The sequence below is a fragment of the Asparagus officinalis genome, chromosome 5 (genome assembly GCF_001876935.1).
Source record: "Asparagus officinalis chromosome 5, Aspof.V1, whole genome shotgun sequence".
Lineage (NCBI taxonomy): Eukaryota > Viridiplantae > Streptophyta > Magnoliopsida > Asparagales > Asparagaceae > Asparagus > Asparagus officinalis.
Genome location: NC_033798.1, coordinates 2,689,413 through 2,694,612, shown reverse-complemented (window position 1 = coordinate 2,694,612; position 5,200 = coordinate 2,689,413). Strand labels below are relative to the sequence as shown.

The following is a 5,200-nucleotide window of genomic DNA, read 5'->3' as shown; positions in this document are numbered from 1 at the left end:
TCGCCAGCGAGGAAATGGTTCTCGAGCCTTAAAAAGCCCCCTAAATCTTTCTTTTTTTTTCTTTCTTTTTTAAGAATTTGTGGCAATGGCGCCTCTCCTCTCCTCCTCTCTCTGAACTCAGAGAAGAGACCGTGGTGGCTTAACAAAAGAAAGGTTTGGAAGATTTTTTTCAAGGTTTTTATGCATTTTTTCCTTTTTCTTCTCTCTTTCTTTTTCTTTTCTTTTTTTTTTTCTTTTTTTTTTTGATGTGGGCATTGCTCAGCTGCTCTGTTTCATTTGAAAAATTTTAACTAATGAAACAACCCATGCATCAAAATCAAATATTTCTTTGAATTTCCACGAAACCCATGAATCAAGTTTTTTTTTTCTTCCTTCCTTCCCTCAGGTCATCAACAAGCACATCGCAGAGGCCAGATCTCTGATCTCAACGCAAGATCCCTCCAACGTCAATGGAGCTCTCTCCCTCCTCGACTCAGCCCTGACCCTCTCTCCTCGGTCCGAAACAGCCCTCGAGCTCAGAGCTCGGTCGCTGCTCTTCCTCGGGAGGTTCCGAGAGGTCGCTGACATGCTCCAGGATCATATACCCAGCTATAAGGCTGTCGCGGCTGATGACGATGATGATGGCGACGGTTCTAGTTCTTTTGGTTCTTGCGACGGCGATTGTAAAGAGAGGGTGAAGCTTTTGCGTCCGAACGAGGAGAAGGTTGAGGATGGCGGTGGGTTGTTTCGCTGCCTCTCGGTTTTCGATCTGAAGAAGAAGCTGATGGCTGGGTTGAGCTTGGAATTGAGATCTTGTAGTAGGGAAAGACATTGGAGGTAAATTTTCTCAATTAGAATAAGCATAGTTGCCGGTAGCTTGCTATCTAATTTATCTGATTTTTATTGTAAATTGTGAGAATTATTACCTTAAATGGTTTGGATAAAAAATTATAAGTAGGGGTGGCTGAACCGGCCCAGCCCGCCCGCCTTGGGTTAAGACCGGCCGGTCCTGATCCATGATATACATGTGCCGCGGGTTGGGCGAGGTTCCGCTCCAAACCCGCGGACAGAAAGCCCGACTCGGCTCGGCTCAGGCTGGCCTGGTCCGTCTTAGGTGATACTTGTTTTTTTAATTGCAACCTTCAGGTGTTTGTGTTGTGATTTTAGTAACAGTAGAGGTTTTTTAAGCTCTGTTCAGTATTTTGATAAATATTTATAATCATCTTGATTTACTGAAAGCACTTAAATTATTGTGAATCTTTTGTTATTTGAGATAATTCCATCACCAATTGTAAGTTTATATGGTTTAGACTTTTTAGAAAGATAAAATACAGGTTCGCTCTTTTAACTATATATATTTAGACTTTTTAGAAAGATAAAAATAAGGTTTGCTCTCTTGATAGCAATTAAAAAGAAAAAAATGAACAAAAAGAAAAAAAATACACGGGCCGACCTGCGACCGAACCGTCATGAGCCGCGGTTTGAACATGCTCAAACTGATGCGGGGCCATGGGCTAGGCTTACGTCCAACCGCAAATCTAAGGACAAAGTCTTCAGCCTAGCTGCCTGAGCCCAGTAGGAACCTACCGAGTCAAAACGAGCGGGTTGATTCATGGTCTAGGCCCGGCCTGCCCATACCCACCCGTAATTGTAAGTGTAGTTACAATTAGGGGGGAAAAGCGTCAGCCTTTGTGAGGTTATTAACATTCTTAATATCACGATTACTAAAACGAAATTAATTTGAGAAGAAGAAAAAAAGGGAATATTCATTTTCATAAGTACAACTGTAAGAAGTTTAATTAGATTACAAATAACTATATCTTTTTCAAAATGTTAGCCAAATCTTAGGTGCTTGCAAAAAATTTCTACAAAAATTATAGCTACTATCTTGTCCGACTCAAGTCCTATCTCTCTGCCCCGCTTTTAAAACAAGCACACCTAACCTACCAGATGTGAACTGCCACTTAAATAATTTATAACACATTTGAATTACTCTTTTTTTGTCCTGTAACAATTATTTTTGCAATTTGTTCTCATCACCATCCAAAACTTGCCAATATTTTTTGTTTTCTCAACTAGGTATTTGATATTGGGCCAGGCCTGCTACCACTTGGGCCTAATGGACGACGCTATGGCCTTCTCCAAACGGCCCGCCGCCTCGCCACTGCCGCATCCCGCCGCAAGAGGCACCTCCCTCTCCGACGACATCTTCTGGTTCCGAACCCGACCCGACGCCGATAATGTCTCGAACTCCAACCCGACAGAATCCAAATCCGCCTCCGGTCTGCTAGCTCACATTAAGCTCCTCCTACGCCGCCGCACTGCGCCGTCGCTGCCCTCGACGCCGGACTCCCTCCGAATCGATCCGCCACTTCTCGAAAATCCTCGATGGTCGCCGGCGCGACCCAGAAGCTTTTCGTCGCCGCCTGCTTCGTCGGCCCGTCGGCGGCCTACCGAGCTGCTGGCCGCATCGTCGACTCGATCGCGGACTGCAACCGCGCGCGTTCGATCGACCCCATGCTGATCTCCGCCCTCAGAGCACCGCGCTGATCTCACAGAGTTGATTCGGGCATTGCCGGACTGCCTCAGGGATCTTGATCACTTGAAGCTACTTTTCGATTCGATCCTTCGTGATCGAAAACCGCCATTCTGATGTCCGGCATTGTGATCTCCGGGCGTTGACGAGCCGAATCAAAGAACTCCGGATGAGGGATCGCTAGCCGGAGGAGGGTTCAACGTCGACTATTACACGCTCATCGGAGTCAGCAGGGGATGCAATCGATCGAGTTAGAAGGGCGTATCGTGTTGCTCATGCTGAACACAAGCCTGATAAGGCTGTAGGTTTCGTCGATCGCTTGGAATTCTCCGACGAGAAGAGGGACGTTTGTGCGGTAGGGGTCAGGCGAGGATGTCGCCTGTGACATTGTATCGGATGTTGCAGAAAGGGTATTCGAGTATAATGCGCGGTGCGTGATGGAGGAGTCGGTGCGGGTCGAGAGCAGAGAACGGCAGCGATGCATCAAGGGGTTATCGCCGGGAGGTGGCGGAGGTAGGGTTTAATATGATGTCGGCGGCGGTGATGGAGGAGGCGGTGGCGGTCGAGAGGCAGAGAACGGCGGCGGTGTATCAGGCGGTTATTGCCGGGAGGTGGCGGAGGTAGGGTTTAAAAGGGCGATTGTGGTGAAGTACGAGGGTTTGAGTTGTTGAGGTGGCGGGAAATGGGTTTTGAATTGTTTTTTGGGGGGTTAAATATGTGTAGTTTGAGGGGGGTCACGATGAGAAATTTTGGCAGTTTTGGTGTTACATTGTGGTTATTAGTATCATTTGGTATCTTTAATGTTAGTTTTTTTTTGGCTAAATTGCACTTAAATACCCTACCTACTATTTCCCCAACAAGTATTCATATAACCCAAGTTATAAAACGGAGAAAAAAAAAATACTCTATAAGTTGTTTGCCGTGTGAGTTTGCTTAGCAACGTTAAATTTAACCCGAAAGACAGAAATGCCCTTTTACTTAAATAACATCCATGGTTAAAAAAACCTCAAGCTTTATTATTATCACCAAGTTTCCTCAAAATCTGTCTCCCCTCAATTTTACAAGAGCGAGAGTAGGCTAATGCTGGGTTGACGAGTTGCAGCAGGTGGTCCTAATTCTATTGTTTCGATTTGTGGGGGGAAATGGTTAGATTTTAAAGAGGGAGAAGAAGATGAAAAAGAGGAATATTATTTAATAAGGAGAGGGGTTGATAGAGTTATAATTACAATAACTAAGGGTGGTTTGTACTTAAATTAATCACATGAGGCAACATATAGAAATATTCTCACGGTTGGTTGGCAAAAGTAGCAAACTACACTTTTTTTTTTTTTTTTTTTTGCTTTGTTTTGAAATTTAAGTATATAAATATTTTCTTTGTAATATTCTGTGTGTAAACTCGGTCATCTCTCCTTAATCAATAAATAAAAAGCCATACAGCAGGGGATGTAGCTCAGATGGTAGAGCGCTCGCTTAGCATGCGAGAGGTACGGGGATCGATACCCCGCATCTCCACACTTAACTTTTTTCATCCTTCGTATTTTCATAATGCAATTTTATAAACCGAGTGTGGGATGGGTAAACTTCATTAGCACTTAAATATCTAATAATTTCACGTACTCTACACTAACGTATCCTCACTCACTTTTTGACAACACTTTCATGCCTTGAAATTTCTAAAAGTTATATCTTAAAACCATCTGTTTTATAAACATTAGACTTTCTCCTTGAATTTTCTCCGTGACATTCACAAGATAATTTGACAAGTTTTTAACCCTTAATTTTATTAAATTTATTGTTAAATATGCTATGATTTTTTTTTTGAATTTTTTTTCCTATGAAAATAAGATGATATTAATGCGATAAACAATTACACATGTGATGATGACAAGCGGGCAACAAGCTGCGCCGCTAATCCTTTCTGAATTGCAAAACCCATCCTACGAAACACATACTCAGCGGACCTTGCTGTCGCCACATTCTTATTCATGAATTTCTGTACCCTCCTTAGGAACTCCACCGCATCAGCTGCAAGGAAACCAAACGTATCGAAAGCGAACGGGATGAAGCTGTGGTGGTTGTCCTTGCAAGCTTGATCATGTTTGTCCACCTTTGCCTCTGCTGCTCTATCCGCTGCATGCCCAACCTTGAACTCTCCCTTACCAAACCCCACCAACGAAGACACCCCTGTGAGATCAACACAAGCATGCTCCCCCCCCGCTCCAATTGTAGACAAGAACGTCTGCCGGCCTAAGAGTAGATCTAACCTCTCCAGGAGGAGTGAGGAAGTTGAATGGCGCTTCCTTCTTTGATGGGATCTCTGCTCTTTGGAGGATATCATACAATACATCTCTGACTAAGTCGTGCCTATACTTGAACCCCGGCTGCTTCTGACAGTGGATGACATGCTCTCCAAAAGCATCCATCTGCGTTCTACGACAGACTAGGCAAACTGTCCCCTCCACGAACAAAGGAACCAACAACCTGTACCTGAGAATGGCCTGGTACTCCCCCGGAGTCATACGCTGCCCCAATCCCTCAATAGGCGTGGCCAACAAGAAATCCTGGGCATGCTTTGCTCGTAGGTACTCAACAATCGCAACCTGCCTCTCTGAAAGGTCAAACTTCGTCGATAGATCTCTACAAATGCCACCATAAAAGACGTCTGCCAAGTAATGCATTGGTTTT

General features: G+C 44.3%; 1 non-coding gene and 1 pseudogene across 1 annotated transcript; both read left to right on the top strand.

Annotated features, from left to right (window-relative positions):
• On the top strand, positions 1-3,284 carry LOC109844026 (annotated as a pseudogene).
• Positions 3,955-4,027, top strand: TRNAA-AGC. The gene has a single exon. It is a non-coding gene; the product is annotated as a tRNA-Ala (tRNA).